Source organism: Vanellus vanellus (assembly GCF_965231255.1).
Source record: "Vanellus vanellus genome assembly, chromosome: 4".
Lineage (NCBI taxonomy): Eukaryota > Metazoa > Chordata > Aves > Charadriiformes > Charadriidae > Vanellus > Vanellus vanellus.
In genome coordinates this window covers 6134048-6159140 of record NC_138909.1, presented here as the reverse complement: position 1 = coordinate 6159140, position 25093 = coordinate 6134048, and the positions used below count along the sequence as shown (strand labels likewise).

Below are 25093 nucleotides of genomic sequence, written 5' to 3'. Positions count from 1 at the left end.
ACTTTAAGTTTTAGATGACGTTATTGTCTGTTTTTACTGAAGGCTCCCAGAACATTACAGAAAGCTTATTCTCACATAGCATATCCCTTCACTAAGGTCTGAAAGGGACCTCAGAGGTCATTTGGGCATTGCCCTGCCTCAAATCAAGCTCATAACCAAGGAACTATTACTCCCTTCTTTGTTTTCAGGTATTTGTTAGAATGTTGTTGTGCAGCCCCTCAGTTTTCTCTAGCTGGAGAAGCTATAGTTCACTTCATCCTTTCAAGTACATCTCTGATCATTCCTGATCCACCTCTTTTTGTGTTTCGTTTATTGGTCCGCATCTTCTACTTCAAGTCCGCAGAGTAATGCTCACCAAAATCCTCACAGGTGCTCTTTGGCCTAGAACTTGAATGACGCTTTTAAAAACAAGTTTTTGAGATTTTTTCAATGATCCCCAGGTCATGTTGGGCAAAACACGCCATGGGTGTGCTCTGATGGTTTTACTGCTTCCACTTCCAGGATGGGCACCGAACTGGGTTATGCTATGAGCACATTACACCTCTCCATTTCTGTTCAGCTCAATGAGATTGATTTCATTTAAAGATCCTTGACTATTTTTGTAACGTACAAGTAGGTCAACCCATCTTTTCCTGATAGTGGAAATAGCTAAAATAGGACATACCGCTCTGAAATCATTACTGTCTTCATGTATCATTTAGTGAGTAAATCTCTCTCTTAAGACTCTTGTGAAAGTCATCTTAAAATCAGAAGCTGTTCCCAACACAAGAGACTAAAATTAATTTAAGCTGAAAAAAGACATAATATTAACACAGTTTAGAAGAAGGAAAAATCAAGACAAGTGAAAACCAGATCCCTTTTGTGGCTGAAAGCTGTATTTCCATTGCCGTAGCTGAGCAGTATCTCCGCTCTGATTCATTTACCGCATTTCCATTTCAGTTTTGCAGGCGTGATGAAAAAGCACTAATTAACCACTCTGTACATTTCTCTATGTAGCTTTAATAGCAGCATGGTGGTTTGCTTATCTATTTTTTAATTTTGTTCTACCAAACTGATTTTCCACAAAATCTACTAGGGAACATTTACTGGCAAACTTTGTGTGTATCCTTCAGCCCTAACTGATTAAATATTATCTTAAAACAGAAGTGAAAGATGAGTTTATATTTTAACTTGGAGTTAACTGCTGAAGTCTGTGCTTCCAGGCAGGAACTGTAGATGTATGGACTTGCTGTATTTGCTAAAGTTGTGGAAAGGAAGTGAAGCAAACTGGTCATCTGGCAAATAAAGACAAGTGCAGGGTGGAATAAGTTTCTGGTTATTATTTATTTTGGAGGAAACTATTTTTTTTAAAGTCTTCCATTGAATCATGTCATAAAGTATAAATGATAGAGCAAAATTTCTTAAATTTGTTTGCTAAAAAGTTTGGGAAATTCAGACTTTGAAAAATCTGATGCTTGCAGTTTTGAATGAGCTTGCTATGTTCAGTCATCGGAGCCATATTTAAAGAAAAGAAAAACCCTTTCTTTAGTTTACTGAAGAAAGGCTAAATAGGATTGAGTTGCAACCACTACCCCCCTGAGCCAAGCCAAGCGACTCAGAGAGGAGTTGTTTTACCTGCCTCTTGAGACAATGAATAACTAAATAACCTTAAATCACACAGTCTGCCCAGGCACATTTACAGTATGCCAGGGTAGCCAGACAATGACCATGTTGCTAATTATAAGTACGCAGACGGTTCAATTCATTGGCAACTTCAGTACTGATCTTTTGCTGAATAACATTTACTTTCCAGCCAAATTGCATTTAAGCTGCTTTGTTCAAGGAGTTAGAAGCAATACGTCTGAACGCTTAATTGTATATTGCCATAATACTTACACTTCATTTTTTTTATTGGAAAAATACAGTTCTGAGTAGAAAACTTCATTTTTGAAGTGCATTATCTTTATTTACAGTTTCATCCAAAGTGTTGCAAGTGAATGGCGTGTAGACAACTCACAATGTGGTTCCTCAGCAGCCCTATTATCAATAAACAGCTAAGAAAGTACATTATGTACTTAAAGATATCGAGCACATCAGGAGGAAGAATGAAATTGAATTACTATGGTATTGGATGGTTTGCATCGTATTCTCAACCAGAGTTTTAATTTCTTGTTTTGAAGTTGCCGAGTAAGGTTTTAGTATTGAAAAGTTCTCTTTTGTTCTTTCCATGATTGTTTATGTTGGACTTCACATACTCCAAGCTCTTTTTTTATTTCCTCAAGAAACATCAGAGCTTGTGGACAATCCTACAGCTGATAAAGCAATGTGAATTGCCGTTATGTCTCAGGCTAAAAAGCAGCGTGGCAGATTAAATGGCATGCCCCCTTTGAAAAGTAACAAAAAGAAAAACTCCACGAGTGCAAAGCCACTTGTTCTTCACTTTTAGAATAAGCTGCTTGATGGATAGGTAGCTATAGAAGAAGGATGAATACAGGACATTTTATCAAGACACAGGAAAGATTAAGATTGATTACATACCCTAGTTTTGCATAGTGCTTCTTCTACACGTGATATTAAATCCAGACTGTAGAACAAAGGTAAAATATTGGTGGATGTGCTGAATATGGCTTTGTGCTGACTCTAATGCTGTCGTCTTTTCATTGCATTCCTGTTTTGATTTCCATATTGTAAAAATGCTCTGTCGAAAAGATGAATCAAGCTGCTCGGGTATATGAATGTTCAGCTATGCAGGATTACTGCAGTTGGATTTTATAAAGCAATACTACAGTTGCTCATTCTGCCAGTAAGTTGAATACTGTTCTATTGCCATGAGAAAAAAAAAGTAATAAAAAATGGGACATCAAGAATAATCTTTAAATAATTTCCCGATGAAAAATATATGAATTTTACTTCTACCTTCCAGCAACATATAGTATCTGCAGGAATGGCTTGTTTTCAGTCAAACTTTTCTAATCATGTATCAGAACAGGGTTTTGTTGTTTGGTTTGGTTTTTGTTGTTGGTTTGTTGTTTTGTCTTTTTTTTTTTTTCTTAGAAGTCATCCTGGCTGGTATATCCTCTCTTCCCACTTTCCAGTAGAGCAGTAGTTGTATTCCACCTTGGGCATACAGTCTCCATTACATGTACAAATGGATGCATATTAAAAAACTGTAGGGAGAAGGAAGCAAGATGTAAGTTACAAACTTTGAAGTTGATCCTGTCACATAAGAACAGTGTCTGACCCATGATCCAGCTCACCTAAAACCTTCAAGACCGAATACCGAGGAAGAGTGTAAGTATATACAAGCAAATAGTGATATTTCCTCTGAATTCTTTTCTGGAATCTCTTGCTACGTGGCTTAGCGTCTTCCTGAGCCAGAGGTGGTGCAGGCTTGATCCAACTCTTGAAGAATTTCTCTTCCCACTCCCTCTCTGAATCCAACGAAACTTTTGGCATTCTGGTCCTGACTCTGCAACAATCTCTGTACACCTGATTTCAGGGGGTTGCAATCCAGGGCAATTTTGGGGGTCCTGCCCCTACTGAAGTTGACTTACTTCCCCTGACCGAGGACTCCAAGCATGCTTCTACGTGCACAAATTGTATCTGGCGTACAGGCTGTCGGGGAGCCCGGTTCTTCTGAAGGAATGGCATAAAAGTAAAGACTTCAGGGAAACTTATTTGCAGTCTAGACTCTTGTGGTAGACTTAAAAGTAATGTCATAAGGATCACTTCATACTTATACAGAAAAGCAGAACTTGTCGGCAATATATTATTGTGCAAATTTATTTACAGTTTGCATTTTCTTTCTACTTACTGAAAGAGTAAGATATTAAGTAATTTTTAAAAAAAGAAAACAAATGTGTATTTTTTTCCAGGAAGAAGGCATAGAGATATTGTTAATAAGGGCAGATTCCTTTGATGTCAGGCCTCACGCTGCATAAACTTCATGGACCCATCATTAGTTCTTGTCATCTCTTAGGGTCTTTTGGCTTGGGGCCAAACAATTGATATAGTAGAGAGCTTCCAGCTAAAATAACAGCCTCTGCATCTTTATCTTCCCATCCATCAGATTGTTGGTGGAAGATAGGGCTAATTTGTCACTCTACCCACTTGGAAAAGTTTGATAAATGGCTTAATTAGACTTTTTTTCTTTTTTTTTTTAAGAAATCATATTTCTTGAGAACTAGAGGTTGGGAAAACAATGGCTAAGGATTGAATTAGAAAAGGGAAATATTTTTTTCTTTGGTAAAGATCAGAGGAAATGAGCATTATGCAAGCATGAGGAGAAGTGGAAAGAGTAGAGTTGGTTGGAAGGACTTTCAAGGAAAAAAACCCCAAACCACCCTAACACACAAGTGTTTCGTGAGCCGTGGAGTTACCCAAAGACTGTGCACAGACCGCATCTCTATAGAAACATCAAGCTGCCGAGTGCCGTTTTAAATATGCTGCCCCCCAAATCAGAGTGCACTTTGTGTTTAGACCTCTAAAATAGATAACACAGCACCATTTTACCTAGAGGAACATCTAAATATAGTTAACTGCCTCTGTTTAATGCTTTCTAAATATTCCAGTGTGTCACCTATACGGTGCTTTCCAGGAGGCTCCTGAGGTTAGTGCCTATGCCAATCAAAGTGAGGACTTTGCTTCAGATCCCATTCTTCAGTTTTGGGACAAAAGAGGGCTGGTCCAGGGTCATGTGCAATTCTCTTGATGGGTCAAGGACTGGGCAATTTCGAATCACAGTTCTCAAATGTTCCTACCCAGAACGTGATAAAGGTAAAAGGACATTTGCGTTTTCTCCCTTTTGTGAGGTCATTTCAGGGCTTATGAATCAAAAACCTATGTAGATTAAAATCAGTGGGTTTGATGCTTTTTGAACTTTCAGCCAGAAAAAAGGGAGAGAGAAGCCAAGTAAAGTTCTGCTCTCAACTGTTGTTTCAACCACCAAGTTTGGATAATTATCCTTCCACTTTGCATGCATAATTATGACATGTATGCACATGTATTCTCACATGTGGGTGGGTCTGCGACAGCTGGTAAATCTTAGCAAGTTAGATACGTCTGGACTTTGTGTTTCTAATCATCTTTTTATGTAACTATTCCATTTGGGTCACCAAGGAAATATATTTCTCCTTTCTCTGGTCTGCCATAAATTAACAAGGCAACAGACAAACTGCATCCTCCTTTTTTTGATAAACTGTCCAGAAATTGGATGTAATTCAGAAATAATTTTAAAACTCCTTAACCTCTAGGCAGAAACTTATTTTAGTAAGGAAAAGACAGATATTTTTCAATTAAAAAGATTTAGAATCCCTTTCACTGTAATACACTAATCTGAAATGACACTGAGGGGTAATAGGCCTGGTATTAGTGCTTCCCCAAGGAAATGTCTTATCTTTTGCACTAAATTAACTGTGTCTTTCTCACACATCCTAAAACTGTCAGTTTGGGCATTCTGTGTAAGGGAACTTCTTCTGATTTAAAGTTTCTGAGAAGAGAGGTAAAACAAATGTGTTAAAACAATAATGACCTCATATGCCCCAGTCTCTGCAACCCTTTCTGAAGTGGATAGCCATTAACATTAAATCATTAACACTCCTGGAAAGGTCACAGGGGCGGGTTGTGGGAGTAGCCTCCAATGTGGGTCAAATCCTGGAGGCATTACATGTGTAAAGGCACAGCGGCAAATGCCCTGATAAAGTGACGCTGAATCAGGATAACATAGAGCTCTGTGTAAGGGCACCAACTACAGAAAGCTTTGCTGGCCAGCCTCCAGGCAACCAGTACAGTTACAACCAGAAATGACTGCAGGTTACTGATCTCTCCTGACTCCTCGGTGGCCTCTCTGAGACCCAATAATCGCAATGCAAATGCTACGTTGGAAGCGTTCTCCATCTCTTCAAGCCAACATCACCAAAATGGGACCTTGGTGACCCAGTGCCAGTAGGCACTGGCGTGCTCCTGGCATGGCTTGCAAGGTGAGATGGTGCAACCCCACTGCTCATTGCCATTTCAAGAGCAAGAGCTCCTTGCAAGCCACGTCAGGAGAATGAGCTCTTGAAATGTGGGTGCAGACACCTCGCAACCACTTGCAGTGGAGTTTGATAACTTCCCTGCACCAATTTACAATCTGAGATGTGTAGTAAGTTATCAGAAGCCTTGTCTGCACTACTCTTGCTTGCTCTTCATTGTTGCTTTCACTTGGGACTGTGGCAGGAGGGCCACGCTGACTTCCAGCTCAACAGATGATGTCTGCAGAGCCTGTTTTGCAAAAAAAAAAAACCCCAAACAAACCTCGTGCTATTCTGTGTCACCCTGCTGTTGACATCAGTTGCAAAGTGCCCCGTTATTAGTGTTTGTAGGTAACACCTCTCGGTTGGGGCTTGCTGTAACTATGGGACATCTTTAATATAGTAGGGAAAAACGATGTAAAAAAGCATCTTATGACTATTTGAATTTCCTGGCTATAGTTTATTTCTTTGTGCAATCTTTTTACTATTTTCTGTTAGAAAATCAAGACCCGTATCCTGCAAATATTTTCCACCTCAGGGAGCAATTTGACACACCCTGACTCACATGAACAGTGTAATGGTCATCACTGGACCGGCTGTTACGAGTGAAGCTATTCATGCGCAGGTTTACAGGATCTGGTCCCAAGATATTAACTGCCCATATCGCTAGTGAACTGGAGATAAATTGTGCTTGCAGCTTTAGATCTTCACTAGGAAATCTGATTTATCTTATTGCAGAATCTTAAAGTTCAACAAAATGGCTACACATTGGGACATGAAAAGTGCATTTACAGGATTATTTTTGCATTGAAGGGAAAAGAAATCAAACATTTTCTTCTATATAAAGAAATGTCTTAGACACGAGGCAAAAAGGGAATACGTCAATCCCTGTGTTGTTGATTTGCTATTTTAAAGTAAGTGAATATATGCAATGTATTTTACTGTATTTTAAAAGTAACAACTGTCAGAAATAAAACTCGCTAAATCTAGAGTAATTCTTTTTGATTTAGAGCCAGTTATGGATATTAATATTTTGAATTAATTCAATATGTTTTGAATTGCTCTGTCACTTAGTTTACTTGGAAACTAAAACCATTTGTAAGAAAACAGCTAGACCGGTTTTAAGCCAAACCAGTGTACAAGAACATGTAAAACTAATGGTGCACTTCAGAGCATTAAAAAAAGGAACTTCTGGACTATGTAAATGACAATTATTTCAGTTTACGTGCATTAGAAACGAAACCCAAAGCTCTACAGGTACTTTGAAAAGAACAATAATTCTCCACACTTTCACCTTATGATTTGCAATAAAAAAAATAATAAAGGAAACTCAAGGGTCAGAGGATGAGATTTCTACAGATACTGAGCATCCAGGAGAACTGGCAAGAGTGAATTTGAATTAACTGGAAGTTCTGCAGCCAAGTCTTTTGTAAATCCAGACCTATCTACAGTTTTTAGTCTGCCTAAATTTGTTATGATATGGCACAAAAGCAAGCATATTCCATATTGGTAAATCAGTGGTACAGGATGGAGAGTAAAGCTAATGGAAGCCCTGATCATGAAGTGGACACATAGACTGGTAGAAAGCTTCAGGCGTTTCCAGTATCACAGCTTTGCTGTGTTGTAGGACTAGAAATGATCAGTAGCTGGAAGTAGTCTTTGATGTCTCATATGAGCATGCAGTAGTCTCATGCGACCATGATACCTAATCTTTGCATGGTCAGTGATCTTGAAAGGAGTTGGTTGATTTAATGATTAGATGGTTCTCAAGCATTTAGGGAGATGAACTTGGTTTCTTCAAGTTGTCAGGTGTCCTCTCTTTTTTTTTTTTTTTTTTTTTTTCTCATTAGTTTACTACACATAGAATAGGGTCAGATTTTTTTTTTACAGGTACATTTAATACCATTTGCAAAGTGACTGTAAAGCTGCCATCAATACACTTGTTTATACATATGGTCATAAAACTTTAGAAGAACCTGTTACATGTGAGTAGAGATGAATAGCTCGTAACCTGTTAAAATTACTGTACAGAAGTCATATTTAGCAGTCTGTCCTAAGACATGAAATGAAGCATACTTTTATTATTTCACCTTACAGTAAAGATATAGTGAGTTTTATTCAAACCAAATTCTTGTTTTATTCAGAGCCTGAGCGCAAATCCATAGTCTTAAGGTCTTCATGAAATGCTTTGAAAATAGGCTTTTGAGTAAGGGGTTTCAAAATGATGCCTTCATTTTTATCCAGTTGAAAAGTTTAGACTGAACAGAGGACAAACAGAAGCAAGGGAGCAGATTTATTGAAGCATAAAAGCCTGCACAAATGGATCCCAGGTGGAGTTCAGTCATGAGTAAAAACTTCAGGATTTGGTCATAGTGATGACCTCCAGATTGCTTAGCCGTAGACCAAATTCACTTCTGGAAGGAGTAGGTGGAATCTATCACAGTAATGACCCTTTCCCTGAAATGAAGAAAATTGCCAACCTCCCACATTCTCATAGCACAATAATCTTTGAATAGCAATTTTACTTATGGGGAGCTCTAGTGTTGGGATTTGTCAGATAAATGGGAATTTTGTTTAAGTAAACATGTATTATTAATGGTGTGATCATTTGGGCGATAGCTATTCTGAGAGGGGAGAAAAATAACGCAATTAGGGAAGTGCTTCATTGTCTCTCTAATGAGTTTAATAGCAACAGATCTTCTAGTTCCTCTGGTCTAGTATACCGACTAACATAATCTCTGCCTGAAGTTTTTGGTCCATTACGTAGTACTGTGAATTAACTTAATTACTTTTTCTTTTCAATACAGATTTCGGTTGCTCCTGGACTCACTAAGAAGGTAAGAGGGAAACACAGTGATGACTGGATATAAAACCAAGAGCAAGGACATAAAGCAGCGGATATGTATGTACTCAAAATGCTTTATATATGTTTGCTTTGATCTTTAAATGTAAACCTAATGCTTATCACAAGTCAATAATTGCTTACCAGAACCAGATTTGCCTTCCACTGTAGCATCAAACTTGAGGTAATGATAGCAGCATGAAAAATAGCTTCTAAGTTGGTAACATGAAAAATAGCTTCTAAGTTGTTAATGCTTTGGACTCTTTGGGCTTTGCTTTGCCTGTAGAACAAGAAATGGATGTATTATCCTTTCAAATTGCTTTGATAAATTTCATTCCCTTTAGGATTAAATGTTCCCAAACTTTTTTATGCCTCACTGAGCTCTTTCAAACAAACATAAATTAATTCTTTAGCTCAAAATTTATACTCATGAGACCCAATTCCCCTTGCCTCTAGCATTATTCTAGTCATGTTCGTTTCTGCAAAGTAATCATAATGTTACTCTTCTGATGTCTTACATACCTGCTTTGTGCACTTTGAGGGGTACAGAGGTCACGCGTGGCACTGAGCAGTGGGAGACAAGACTCGGAGTTTGATTCTGTGGTGTCCTGCAGGGGCAAGTTGGGTGGTTAGATGTCAAACATCAATTTTAGATGCAAATCCAGGACACTTTTGTGCTTTTTGTGAGTACAAATGCAAGCTTAACCACTAGGTACTAGCTACTCTGTGATTGAGCGTGTCTCCACTGAATTCGGGCTAAGCTGGACACACATACTGAGAAGAGTTTGCGCCTCATAAATATTCATACACAAATATTTGCAAAATCATTACTGGCACAACATGACTCAGCTTCCTTGAAATAACTGAGCCACCTGATTTATACCACTAATTTTTGTTCACTGTGCTGTAAAGACCTGGAAGCTGACCCTGTTTGCAAGAATGTGAGATAGAAAACAGAAATTTTGGGTTTTTTCTGCAGGAAAGGTACCCCACTGAAAATAATACCAAACTTAAAACACTACACCAGAGTGCTGCAGTTCCACACAGCCAAGTTTTCACTTGGTTTTATGGACATGCTAGGTACCACTCGACTTTGCGTTTTCCTTTATGTTCATGTTGACAGTGCGGATCTGGTTAGAAACAACAGTATGTGCCGCTGGTCATCCACGCGTGCTGCGAGTGGCTGCTACCATCCCAACATGTGGTGGGAATCCTGTGGTCTAACTGGTTTGCTCGTGTGCAGCCTCCAGGCAGGGGCTGTAGAGGCGCAGAAGCGTACAGTGAGGAGCTGAGGGGGACGATGTCTGCTGCCCAGCCTGTCCACCGGTCTGCGGGGCAGCTTCTGGTGGGGACCTGGGTTGGTCCAGGCTGCCTTTAGAGGGGACCAGAAAAAGCTGAGCATGTCTTCCTTGCACACTAAATAGGCCTCCTGCGAGCTGACCCAAGGAGACAGCGGGAAGCCGTTGAATCTGGCGTGGGAGAAGGCGGTTTTACAGGTCAACATGGAGACAGCTGATCAGGTTTTGAGTGGCTCCTCAGTGGTGACCTCCATTTCTAGCTCCTTGGAACGACAGCTTAACCAGCCATGATCCTATAAAGGAACTATGTATTCATATGTCATATAAAGGAACTATGTATTCTCTGGTTCAGGAACAAGGCTTTATATATGGTATCATACAGTTCTGAAGTACTGAGGTGCACAAAACCAATCTACAGTGAGAGACATCTAATTTGTCTTTTACTTTGCATTTGACCTGATGTTTGGCTGCTAAACAGTTATCCTGTAATTGGACTTAGAAAATTACACTCTCATTTCCTTTAGTGACAGGGAAACTGCTAAAGGAAGTCTTTGCCATACTCAGTTTAATTTAGATGATCATCCAAACGCACAGATGTTTATTCAAATCTCCTCTAGCAAAGGAAGTGGGACTCTTCCAATCACGCTGCCGTGACGTTTCTAGTACTCTGGACAGGGCAGGATCCGTGCAAAAACGCTCTCCCTTGCATTGAAGTATTGCTACGCTGCTGGTATTAACTCAGCTCCAGTAAGGAGTGGAAAAATGAGGAAAAACATTTTAAAGTAGCCTGCAAAATATTTTTTTTTCAAAGTGGCTTGATTTTGCGATTAAAATGTAAAGTTTACATTATCTGCTATTCTGTTCACATTGATGTGTGTATTTCTAACTCACATGTTGTATTTTTGCATATTATGGATCTGGTTAAATCTGGAAGCGGATAAATTCCAGATGAAATTAGACAGAGGTGACCCATCATATTAAACTCTAGTGCTTTCATATACTGGCTTCCTATTAGGTTTCATGTAGTAAGTTCAGAATTTGCCAGTGGCATTATGGTTATACTTAAGAGTTATTCCCTGCCATTGGTGCATTTTTACTAGTTATAAATTCAATCATATTCCGGTCACATCTATTATCAACTGAATGCGTTATATATTAAAAATTGACCTCCTAAACCTTTCCAGGTAAAATCCAAACAAAGAAAACAAACAAATAGCAAGTAAATGTACTTTCAATAGCAGTGGGTTTATGCCAATTTAATTCTGTTGATTTCAGAATTATACCTTTGGTATCGTAAGCAAAGGGTTACTGCCATTTTCCCCAAATATATATATTTACTTTTAGTGTGTATGTTGTCCTTAATTTTTCTATGATATTTGCACAACCCTCTTGAATTTTTTTCAAGATTATAAAATAGTTAACATTCAGACTTCACTTTTGCATTATGCATACAAACTGACTGCAGAGAAGGCACTGTGGCTGTAAATTAAAGAGGCATTTAATCTAATATCTATTCTAATATTTAATCTTAGAGGAGAGATTAATTTAAAAGTAAAACTAACCAAGTTTAAAAAGCTGAGCGAAAGCAAAACTTACAGTTAAGAACAAACCAGCTGTGAAAGCTCCATATCGAAAATGGTTTGTGTCCTTTAAGAAACTTTGGCCCAATGCCAACATACATCCACCCCCATATTATAACTATATTTTGGAAAAAAAAAATCCCCACCATTTGGGAGCTATATTTCCTCAGGTAATGTTGGTAAAGCGCATAAAATTCCTCCTGTTTAAGCCAATGTAAGCTTATGAAATCTGTACGCTTCTATGAAGCATTTATAAAAATGTGATGGTGTTGGACTCTGTCTGCAAAAGCCTTTCTGTGGTGAATGCCAGAAGAAGTACCATGTACAGGACATATTTTTAATATTGACGAAAATGGAAAAAACAAGCTCAGCCCAATTTGTGCTCCAGGCTTGGACCGTGAACACTGATGAACTCTCTCAGCTACGTCCTGCTACGGAGGACAGAGAGTTCAAGAAGTGCATAGCCTATCAATGGCTCTTATGTCCCTCTTACTGCCCTCATACCTGCCTGTCCCACAGTCATCTTCCTAACTCTTCTGTGTGGTAAGGACTGATAAAATTTCAGTTTAACAAAGAAAACTGAGTTTCAATTATACCAGCACTTTCCTTCCCGGTGGTGGAGGAGGCACCACCAAGGAGCGAGTCATTCCAACCACAGCTCAGATTTCTCTTTCTTTTCCTCTTTCTCCCCACTGAAAGTAGAGGGCGATAAGGTGGTAGGTAAAACCAGGTGCCAGTCTTTTATATGGTAAAATTAGGAAAAATGAACCTACCTTAACTGACTTCCCCAGCAAGACACATAATAGTTAGCTGGGGCAGTGACTAACTAATCCATTTGCTGGTATCCTGATTACAGATAGTGGGTTTTGTCTTGGTGTATGAGTATGGAAGAGAAGGCCAAAGAAAATGAAGTTCTGTTGGCCCAAACAAGAAGTTTTTTGTGTTTGGTTGGTTGGTTTTTTTCAACTGGTTAAAAAATCAGCATGTTCTGAGTGTCCTGGAATATTATTCTCAACCAAAGTCTAACTTGCGAAAATTATAAATTGTTTAGCTCTTTCTATCTTCTAATGGTTTAATTTAGTTCAGTTCCAGCTTGCAAATAACTTCCTCTCTGGAGTTGTTTTCTTTATGAAAAAGAAATCCTTCGGGCGAGAATTTAAACATCCTCCCTCGGTATTGCTTCTCTTGTGGGCAGTGGCACCATTTGTGCAAAAGAAGTAATGAATGCTTATATGATCTTGACTTTAGAAGTAGCAATATCTCACAGTGATAAAATGCCTTGAGAAAACAATAAGATAGGCTGGCACATGTACCATAATATATTAAATTAATATAGCCAGGATAAACACCTAAAACTGCCACTATGGATTAAATGAATGTATCAACAGTGAATCACTGCAATTCCCACCTCCTTGAATTTCAGGAAAGAACCTCCATTTTCCTGAAGGGCCTCTCTTTTAATACAGGGGCAACCGAGATTGATAAATAAGCAAGCAAAACCACAAGTCCAATGGTGCCCGGCTCCAGGCTGAATCTACTGTATGTGATCCCGCCAGCCCCAAACAGCCAGCAGGCAATTACTGTTAGCAACAGCAAGGCATCTCCAGGGTGCTAGGTCTGCTGTGATCATTTATCACCTCTATGTTGAAAAATTCATCACTGTAACTGAAATTCATATTTTGCTTTGCTTCCCTGAAATGCAGGATCAGCCCTTAACGCCAGGGATAGCAGCACCCCTCCCCACCAAAACGCTGAAATCTTTCTTTGCCATTTTATCTTAATAATAACATGCACAGAGCACGTAATACAAGGAAGGTTACTTCTGTCATGCAACAAAGTTAACGAAAAACCTCATACAAAATTCTTACAGCATGTAACGAGTTTCCATTTGTAAAAACACATACATATTTGTTGTTCTTTACAAATGCTGAAACATGTAGCGTGGTAACATACACTGACTACTCGTGCACCTGAGCAGCAGACCTCCCCAGGGATTTTGCTGATTATCCCCAACAGCATGGACATGGGGGAGCGGTACGTTGGGCTGAGCACGAAAAGGGCTTTGTAACAGACCTGGTTTCTTTCTCCAACAAGGAAACGGCCATTTTCACTAACATACCACAGCTGAATACTTTGACCTCGGTAGTATTATCTCGATGAGGAATACCCCACTCCTCTTTTGTACAACCTTGTGCTCTTAAACCCACGTTGTATATCCATACATATGTATGTTGTATATCCAGACATATATAACTGCTGCAAGATTTTATGTTGAGTTTCCAAGCTTTCCAGGACAAAAGCCTAGTCTGCGTATTGCAAAGTCCACATGGAGTTTGTTTGAGGGTGCTGTGATCAATAAAAACGGAGAGGTTTTGTAGTTAAGACAAAATTAAATCTTAACTATCTTTTTCACAGAATGAACTTTCATCTTACTGCTGAAATTACTAGCTGGGCCGCCAGCACACAGCCACCGAGGAACAGAAATTCCTTAGGTCTCTGCTGGTGCTTCATTTACAACTGGCGTAACAGACAGAATGGAGTCTGGCCTGCAAAGTTATCGTTATAATGTCAATATAAATATAATTACACTTTCTCCAGCAATGGAATTAGTGCCACTAGGAAACAAAATCATTTTAGGTTTCTCCTGATGCATTTGTATGAGCTTGGGGTCTTAACTGGCAACCAGGGAAATCTGGCCTTTGTGCTCAAATAATTTAATACTATACTTTCCATTTCAAGATGAAATTACTACTAGTGGGACTTATGCCATAGGAAAAGAATTTTTGCTGCTAAATCTTTTGGTTGTTCAGGCTGCTTTGTCTCACCACATAAAGGTAGTTATTTACATGACTTCACATACATAGATATACAGCTAGAGATATGTATATGTGTGTGTGTGTTGGTTTGGGATGTCTTTTTAGAGAAGTTAGCGTGAAAGACGTTATGATGATGTGACTCATGATGAGTGCAATTTTTATGGAAAAGATGATGAGCCTCCTGGTACCTTTTCCCTGTATCCCTGAGCACACTCATTTTCTAAGACTCTGGAGGAGGACAAGGGATCTCAGCTGACAGCTCACCAATTTTCACCCGCTCTGACGTAACTTTCTAAAGAGCTCAGAATACAAACTTCTCCGTCTCCACTGGGAGCACTCAGTAGTGAGCCCCAGGATGCTGCTGCCTACGTCTCCTCATTGGGAACCCAGGCTGGGTGTGCTAGAGACTTCCTGGCAGGCTGTGTGCCCATGTTTTTCCTGGAGAAAGCAAGGACTGGGTTAGGAAAGGGAAAGGTCATGGTTAAATATAGACTCATATTCTCTGTTTTAGTGTACAAGTCGATTAGGAAATAAATGAATCGCTGCAGATTCCTGGAGCGTTTCTTGTGCAGCAGGAGATTCGCTTTTCCCTTAGTATCACAGAAAATACAGTATTAGCTTAAAGTGATGGTGAAGAGCTAATTCTCCCTGTTTAAAATTGTACCTCCTGTGCCAATATTGCAATGGACTAAACTGTTCTCAAGAATCTTCTCAAATGAGATAAAATCAACAAACTGAAGCCAATGTTCCTTACACGTAGCCATAAGCCTCCTTCAAAAAAGTCTGAAATTGTACTACATGAGAAGTATTTCAGCTGCTGCTTTAGCATTGCCCGGCTGCAGTGATGTAGAGCAAAGCCTTGCCTGCATTTTGATGAAAGCAAGGGAAAATTTGTGCTCAGCCTTGCCTGGCAGGCCAGATTCTGAGTGCAAATGACACCCATGTACTGCCCTTATTTACTGATAAGGGTACAAATAGTGTGAGGGTAGGTTGGCATTTTAGTTCAGATCACAAGTGCACTTCTGAAGCAACTGTCCTCCCACTTACTGTGCTTTTTCTTGCACTGCAGGTCAGAGCATGTGAACCGGACTTTTGGGTGAAACCAACATTGAAAAGGCACTCCAGGAAGACGATTCTTGTGCTCCAGCCAGTTGGCACGTGGACCAGACTGAAAAACCTAACCATGCGTACAATATGGATGTGGGGTCCTCATTACCAACTGTAGATCTGCTCCCGTTCAGCTCTTTAGCTTTTTAATGTAGGCACAACCATCTTATGCCCAGAATCCATCAGCAGGTAAAAAATTATTATTGCATTACAGAATGCTGGTTTTACTACTAAAGTCGTTTCAAATTAGCACTGGAAACCCTAAAATAGTATAATGCTTATCCCAAATGAATTATTCTCATGATTTAAACTCAGGGCTTTTAAATCCCTAGCACAGCTTTTTTTTTTTTTTTTTTTTCTCTTCAGCCAAAGAAGCAACTTGGCTTTTGAGACTGCTAGCATATGCATGCTAAAAAAAAAAAAATCTCTTTTCCACTATGACTTACATGCCAAATGTGCTTATTTGCTCCTAGGTAGAATGAATCTTGGCTTCAATTACTTTAATAGTAATTACACACTTTTAATCTATGGTTCAGTGATTTATTAGTTACAGCTGCAATGGGCAAAATACACATAGGCTAGGGGAAACGCATGCCTTTGTAGATAGCCGCTGTAGGTCCTTTTTAAATCCTACCAAGCCCTATGATTTAAGGCCTAAGTAATTTATGGGCTTTGAACAAATGAGCACAATTCAGTCTTTAAGGACATCATTGCCATCTCCTTATTAGGTACATAGCACTCCCCTTGTTACTCTTACCACTTCAGATGTAAAAAAAAAAAAAACAACAAACCAAACCAAAAGCCTGATTGTAAAGCCAAAAAAACTTGTCAGAGAAAACTTAAGATCACATACTTTTAGACAGGATTTTGATCAAACATTCTGTATTGGTTTTAATTTTCCTATTTTCCTCTTGTTCTTCTGTCATTTCTACGAAATTGCAAGTGGGTCAGATTCCTGAAGTCAGGATAGGATAAATTAATTTACAAACTTTCTAGGTATCTGGATTTAAAGTTTTAGTTGGACTTATTTCTAGTATGTAAAAATCTTACACTTGTATTGCTCTTCCCTTCTGAACATCTGAAAATGACAGCATTAAAGAATTAAGTCTCCAGAGCATTATTATCCCCTTCCAACTGATGGGGTACAAAGAGGCTTGCTGACTTCTTCAATACACTGTGGTAAAGCTGGGAAAGGAACCCAGATGTCCTGGTTCCTCATCCTGTCCCTGAACCACAAACCACACGTCCTTGCCTTATTAGCGACAATCACAGCACATGAAAACAGACTATTTATATCTAAATATTTCATGTGTTCTCACTCATTATTCCCTAACTCACCAATGTAATTATGTTGGCAAGGCCACAATATCTTTTTCCCAGTAAGCACAAACAGATTGTTAGGTTTTCTGCTGAGATACAAGCTGCAGAAGAGCTCCCAAATAACTAAGATCCAAAGGACTGTGTTTTTATTGAAATGTCCTTGGTAATGCAGCAATGGGAGAGAAGATTTCTTAACATCTTCCTCAGTTGACTCTGACAGCTGTATTAAATGTGCTGATCGAGACAGGTTAACATCATAAAGAATATAGACCCAGAATGAGTTAAGCCAAAGAGGGGGGGGGGGGGGAAACCAAACCCCAATAAAAAGGGGCTATGGAAATTTCTGGGTTTTTTTTCAGTCAGTTCAATTCCTGCTCAGTATTCCCTGAGACAGTGCAGGGAATGAGCCTACCCCTTCTGCAAATCCCCAGTGGGATGGCCCCCATCCTGCAGCAGGTTCCCTGCTCGGAACCTCAAAGGTCAGGCGAGTGTGAAAAACCCATTAGGAGGTGGCTACGGGCAGGGCTCTCAGGGGTGCTGGAGGTTTTGGCCGGGTGTCACAGCTCAATTCCCATCGCTCCCATACCACTGGGAACGCTACGACCGCACATCTGGAGGGAACTTGCGGCGGAAAGGCTCAGAAGCCTGCAAATGAGAAACGGGATCTCTGCAAAGTGCGGGACTAGTGATAATGGGATTGAAATGAGCAGAGTAAAAAAAGCTGATAGCTTTAGCTGAGTTTCTACTTTCTAAAGCAAATAAATGGCTAGCAAGGATCTGGTATCTGATAAGCTGGATGTTTCTTTTATACAAATAAGGGAGAAAATGGAGGAGGCTATAAGAACAAAAACTCGGGGTAGTTGAAGGTGTTCAACTGGATTCGTAAGGAGAAGAACAAATTGATTAAGGTAAGCTAACGGATGTAAAGAAATGCAATTTTTCCACATCGATACAAACCTAGTAAATTGTATTACTTTGGGAAGTTTGCTGTAAGGTTGTAGCCAGATCTACTTCTAAGTCATTTCCAAACACACTATTCATAATACTGTGTTAAAGTTAATCAAGCAACATTTAACAGTCCTGAGTTTGCATAGCAAGCAACTTTGGATAGAAAATTAAGAAGATTTGGGCAAAATGAATCCGAGGTGCGCATTTCATAAGTATTGTTACAACTTGTCTAAGTGATTACATACTCTCTGATTAACAAAAATCATGCTTGTTCTGGTAAAATACTTGCTTCCATATATGGGAAATAATGATGCATCCTGGGCAAAACACAAAAGTCATTGAGAATTTTGCTACTGAAGTCGGTGACACCACATTTCACTCCATATAAGGCCAAGGACCTCTCAGCTCTTGACACTGCTTGGGCTGCCTCATCCTGGGACTGAAGTGGCAGCTACAATCTGTCTCCCAGATGCAGACATCTTAACATTGTATTATATATATGCCATGTGTACAGTCCTTTTTATTTTTCAGTGACATGCAGAAGCATGGTTGCGTTTGTTGGTGTGTAGACAACACATACACTAGTTCTTCTCAATAGGATACTGGGGTTTATTGCCATAAAACTTTAGGTTACTAATTCCAAGCAGACTCAGAGCAAAGGCTGAGAGTACAATATTGATTCACAATGGTCAGGTTTCAAAAATGATCACCAATTAACGGGAACATTTTGGCTGCAATTTTTAGTCTGCTGACCATGCACTCCCAAACATAACCCTAAAAAAATTCCCCAGCAGCAAAACACAAGCAGCTGTATTTGAGAACATTGGAGGGAGAAGGTGGCTAAAGAGCACTATATTTTGATCTGTTACTAGTCAGAAACACTCCACTGTGCATGTGCCGTTGTGTTTTTTTTCCTGCCCAGTATTAGGCAACTCGGTACAGCCCCAGTACAATCCTGAAGCCCTCCGTTGTTTAACACCGCAAGTGAAATGGGCACCATAACCTCTGCATGGCCCTGGAGCTGCATAGGAATTATTTCCTGCTCTCTGCAAAGGAAGATGCCTTCAGATTTTGTTAAATGATAACAAATAAGAAAAAAGAGGCCTCCCCTAGTTCTAGCAATCCTATCCCTCCCACTGGGCCTTCCTAGAGGTGGCAGAGTTGAAACTCCCAGGTTTTATTTTCAGAACATGGTCATTTCTCATTTTGATATTTTAAAGTAAACAATTCTTGGTTCCCATGTATTATTCAAGTAGGGAGAAGTGGGTATCCAGTGCATACATAATCAAACATCCAGCCTGCACCAGACAACCTTCTCAAATCACTTGAGAAATTTCCCTATTGCTATTGTTATCATTCTCCATTCACTTCCTCCAATTATTTAACACTTCAAACATGTTTACCCCACAGCTGTGGGGTAAGGCAAGCAAGAGCTGTGTTCCTTCAAGCTCCATTGGACACAGGAGAGGAGAGGTAGCTGCACAGATGTTGCTGGTATCATGTTAATACAGAAATAACCTGTTGAAAGTAGATTTGTTTTCAAACCTTTCAGTGAGAAAATATCAGTTTCAGAGAGAGGAATTAATGATTTTTAACCTGCCTATCATGCTCTTTCATTGCCGGCATGTAAAATTGTTATTGGTGTTTCAAAGCTGTAAGTAGTAATGTTGAGGATATTTTTGTTACTGCCAAAACATTTACATGAAACTGCTATTCAGATCAAATTATCTTGAAACTGCAAAGCGTGCGTGGATTCCAAATTATTCAACTTGGAGAGATTGTTGCATATTGAAATTACGTCGTAGAAACCAGCAAAACACCACCGTTGCTTCAGGTTCATAAAACAGTAAGAATAGCTCTTAAAAGAATTCTTAAATGCATTACTGTAACAGACACAGGATTTCACTATATTTAAAGCAGTATTTCTCTACTGGAAAAACATAGCTTTTCACTCTTTCAGGCAGACTGGTTGGTTCTGACTATTGTTTCCACACCACTTTAAACATGAACAGCACTCCCCAAACAGAACAGTGGCGTGCAAGTGATGGAGACTAAAGCACAAAGGTAAAGAGCCGTGGCTATTTGTGGAATGACAGACTGAATATGTAAATTCAAAAGGTGCTGGTCGGTGCTGGTATGATCCTATTAACTGCTCTATTTTATTTCTTTATACTGTGAATTTGCAATACTGTGAATTTCAAGTCTCTGATGAACCATCATTCAAGGTATTTCAATGTGTTTTGCGTTGCATAATATTCTGAATAGCGTTACTGCTGCTTTCAATAAGGATCATGTGTTGCAATGAAAGAATAATATGGTCACATTAAAGACGTCCCTTAGAGTACAGTGGTTCCCTAAAATAACCGTAAGGGTAGTTTTCCAAGAATCAAAGGAAGGGCTGTCCAATTTGGCAACAGAGGTCAGGGGTTACGTCTCTTTGGCAGAGAGGGGACAGACAGATGAAAACACTATATGCAGACAAAACTTAAAGTGATAAAACCAGAAACTTCTAACTCTGCTATCAGAAAAGAGTCGACAGAAAAAAGTGAGGGTTGTAGAAAGAGCTCACCTGTGAGGAATATTGAGTGTGGCACTGGAGTTGGGGTCCTTTGCCCTTTTGGTCACTGATAATTGGAGATTGACATCTAAAATTTGTGTGCTTTTTCCATGCGAGTTTGTAGTCGATTTGTTCTTATTCCTTCCATGAAATATCCTGAAAGGCAACAAGAAATCAATAGGATAAGACAGGTTCCCCAGATGTTGCGAGGTGTTTGTCTCTAACAGGAAATACGTGCTCTTTCAATACGGTATGTTTTATCATGGCATAAAATCGTAGTGATTTCAGAATCAACTTGATAAAAGAATATTCTGCACTGGTGAGTGTCCCGTGTATAAGAAGAGTCGCAGATAAGGCATACTGTCTAGAACAATCTGATATGCTTCTGTGGGAAAGGGAAAAGAAATTAAAGAATTAACCATATTGGGAGGAATGAAATACTAACGATCTCTTCAGAGACTTTGCTTTTTCCACTTTTTCTTCTAATATAGCTGCAATGGCAGCTATGTAAGTAGAATAGGAAGAAGAGCGTCCATGAGCATACGCAGTGCACACATTTCAAAACAAATCTATAACACCTACTCTCTGTCACATTCAGAAGTGTTTTTTCCGTAACGGAACAGAGGATTAAGGTTTGCGTGTCTTGGAGGAGAAAAAAATACACTTCCCCTTCAGTTTCACAAAATCAGACCAATTACTATGTTATTAGTGATTTAATTCTTTCTCCAGACTGAGCAGACAGAAGTAATGAGTAATGGTACAAAACAGAGGACAGCATGGCATTGGCTTTTTAAAATTAATACAAGTTTCTTCTAATAAAATCCTTCTGTCACACAAGTAGGACAAAAATTCTTGCAAAGCCATGATTTTGATGAGAAATGGGTTAACGCTGAAATAGCAAACCAGAGACTAGCTTGGAACCTGGGATTTCCTTCCGAACTTTTTAATTCAATTATTTCTGAACAGGCCTGTCCTCTGTAATGCCAAACAATTTTGGAGGAGTTCATAGTCATTTTCTATGTTTTCCGTGATATTTTCGTTAACTGAAGAGATGTTCATCTCCTCAAACACAGGTTCAAAATACGTGCAAAGCCAATGATCTGAGAATGTTGATGAAGGAGCTGACTGCCACGTCACACCTCACTATCTTGAGTACTTTTGACATTGTAGGTTTGGCAATGCTCTTGACATCACCCAAGAGAAAAGGGGCACAAAGTTTCCCACATCATCTCCTTTCTTACAAACTCTTTGTGGCTTCCAGGAGGAAGAGTTTGCTTTTTGTTCTCCACCTTAAAGAAAAAGAAATCTAAATGATGGCTGATTTAGTCGGGCATTTCAACACCTAGTTTAAAGCATCAGATGAGCTCCAGTGAGTACAGAAAGTGCGTGGGCAGTCTGAATGACACAGGCACATATGTAAATATTCTGCTGAATGAGGCTTCAAGTTGCATTTGGGAAAAAATGCAGTTAGATAAAAAGGAACATAGTACTTCCTTTTTTGATCCTTCTTTTTTCAACTGTATTTAACTGCATTTTTCTTAAAGTACGGCTGTGTGAAAAGCTGTGCTATTGTAGATAAAAATATATAAAATGTGGTAGATTAAAGATTTGGAAATTAATTTCTCAAGGGACCTTTTTCAGTCTAGACTATATTGACATATCCTGCCAATTTGTTTGTTTGGTCTCCCTGTGAACATAACATTTGATACTGTAGGCAACGTAAAGATCTTTGATAAGCTTGCTACTTCCTGCAGCACTCTGTGTTCACAATGAACTTTTAAAATACTACTTATAGCTTTCAGCTTTCCACTCACCATGAATAGAGATTATCCAGTGAATTATCCAGCTTTCAGAGAAAGATAAATGTCTTCCTTGTGATTGCTGTTCTCTGACAACACCAGGATGGAGCATCAGCTAACGAAAGCTCTGTAGAAATAAGGTGTTTAACTCCGGAGCAGACAGGCAGTGTTTCCAAAGCCACAGGATGGATCCAACAACCCATGGCCCTGGCTACTGAAGGGTGCTACAGAAAAAAAAAAAAGGAAAAAAAATGCACTAGTATATTTGCAGATCACCTAAATGTGCTGACACAGGAGCTCATCTTGAATCTGTGTTGATGGACCTATCCATGGCACACGTGGTATTATTGGAGACATCTTTGAGACCTTTCAAGTGGAAGCATGGAGAGAGGTTGTACATTGCCTGTGTGTTCAGCGGCCATTTCAAGGCAGGCTTTTTCACAGTGGCTTTTTTTCTCATCAAAAAAATGAAACTCTTCTACTCTTTTAAACTCTTTTAAAACTATTATCTTTATCAACCTGTGCAGTTTTCACAAAAAGATTATTCTACCCTTTCCACACTAAAAACTTTCCTTCAACCTTACTTGACCATTTTCCATAAATACATTGTTAAAAATGTGATTTTTAAATGTTGTGGCATGCTTCCTCAAAACTGGCGTATTAGAAAGTGCAGAGCAATCCTGCGACAGTTCTTAATGAGTTACCCTGCCTTCAGGGAAGGCTTGCTTTAACTTCCACAAGTTAAAACTGGACGAGTCCTAAGTCCCTGAAGAGACAGTAGAATGAGAAATATCTCAAGAATGTCTAATATCCTGAAATCCCTCAAGTTCCAGGGCATACACATAATTCAGTGCTGTCTTCTGTGCATAGCCCCCATTCTTCATATTTTCACCATGTGCCTTCATGCTTTTCACGTTTTCACCATGTGCCTTCATCCCATGGTAGACTATTCTCAACTTTAAAATCTCTTGTTAAGACAAGGCATCTTTGAGTTATTACTTCTGTAAGATCGAGGTTACCTTCTGCACGGTGGATATGTGCTGCTGAACTAGTAGGCTTTGATCTCGCTCGTTACCTCAACCTTCACCCTTTGGTAGGTATTTACACCAGTATCAATAAACTGGAGACTTCTGGATATGGACCACTGGAGACAAAGCTGGACATAAGAAATAAAGTGCATTTCCACCAGAAAGATTCCAGAAACTAAGCTGATCTTCAGGGGGTGATGCTGACTCATTAATGGTACTTCTTGCAGTGCCTTTATTGCTTTTTAGTTAAGCACACAATGCATCTGTATAATTAAGCCACAGGCGTAATGTGGGACAAAAGGCACATGTGGCTCTTTTTCTGTTTTTAATTTTCTTCCTTCTAGTTATTACTGGGCCCACTCTAGTGGCAACAACTAGACATGAGGAAGAGTTGTACTCGAATTTTTCCGGTTTAGATTAATTTGTAAAATTCATACCGTTTTCTGAAAACAGTAATTTTTACTACAAGTTAGGTAAAGCACATTTTTTTTTTCTAAATGGCTTCCTTAGTCCCAATATTTTGGTTTGAAAAAGAAAGGCAAGAATATTTGGAATTCAAATTAAAAATAGGGAATAGGAGAAATCTAGGATAACTGACTCCTGTTTTCACCATCAGCTAAATCAAACATTGTTCTAAAAAGTTATTGAAACCAGCTGTAGGAATAATCAGATCATAATTTACAAAAGGAAGCATAGCTAGCTAATTATTTAAGATCTGAGAAGCTGCCGCAAGGGGCAAAGGTGCTCAAGGGAGCTGATTTTGAAGAAAACTTACTGAAAGCTGAGGACCAAGCTGACCCTTGCACAGGAAGACAGGGACATATGGCAGAGGTCCTCTTGGCTAAACAAGGAGCTTCTTAGTGGTCTGAAATGGAAATGAGATCATAAAAGCAGAAACAAGGAGAGGCAAGCAAGGGAACATATATAAAATAACTGCTTGGTTACTTACTGGTGAAATAGGGAAGGCCAAAGCCAAGTTGGAGCTAAAAATAAGGGATATAAAAAAAGTAACAAGGGACTTCCATAAGTAAGCTAGTAGCAAAAGGACCATGAGCTTTTCCTACAGTCTGATAAGAAGTTTACTGAGTGGAGTTTCAATGAAGATCTAAACCCTGTTTCGCAGACTTCACCTGGGTGCTCTACTACGCAGACTCTGGTCTGTGGACTTGTTTCTGCTCAGAGAAGCACATGAGAAGAATAGATGAAAAGGAAACTGACTTTTTTTTGTTCTGTGTGTTTCTGAAGTATCCATCATTGAAGTAATTCTGTGCTGTCCATGTATTTAGAGAAATATCTTCCCTGGTTGTGCACAGGCACCTCTAATTTGAATGCAGGACGATACCTCTGAGCTGGTCTTCTCATCCCCCAGAATCCCATGACTGGAAATTGCAGCGGTATCCTTTAGCACGGTGTCTCACAGCTCTCCTGTGGTTATGCCAATGTCACACAGTGGGCAATGGATAGACACAGACTACCCAATGCAGCTACCTCAGGTGCACCTGAGCTGAAGGTACTGAAAGCCATTTAGTCTAGCACTTGCCCCAAGCAGCTAATTTTTGAACTTGGTTCTGTGCAGTTCATGATGATTCCCACATTGCAAGGACACTGTGACAGCCAACATAGCTAATTTGAAACTAACCTTGTGAAGTTTGTGTGCTGCTACTTCATGGCTACATGCCTTGAAGTTTATGGAGACCAGGCCAGTCATCTCTATTTGGAAAAGTGTTTTTACACTATGTCTCACCTATATGCAATGAACGAAGTTGAGTTCAAAGCCATCATACAGCTGTAACCCAACTGTGGCAACC

General features: G+C 39.4%; 1 long non-coding RNA gene across 4 annotated transcripts in view; it reads right to left on the bottom strand.

Annotated features, from left to right (window-relative positions):
* The window catches only part of LOC309671438, a 36112-nt gene extending 11973 nt beyond the window's left edge, over positions 1 to 24139 (bottom strand). For 2 of the 4 annotated variants that reach the window (XR_014269137.1, XR_014269138.1), the window contains exons 1-4: positions 22273 to 22604; positions 20471 to 20614; positions 9355 to 9440; positions 8977 to 9112 (exon numbers count right to left, since the gene is read on the bottom strand). This is a non-coding gene — a long non-coding RNA (uncharacterized lncRNA). Of the gene's footprint in view, positions 1 to 2326; positions 3147 to 8976; positions 9113 to 9354; positions 9441 to 20470; positions 20615 to 22272; positions 22605 to 24060 lie in introns of those variants that run through there. The other 2 variants (XR_014269136.1, XR_014269139.1) reach the window with 2 other exon arrangements.
* Positions 24140 to 25093: the final 954 nt, after the last annotated feature.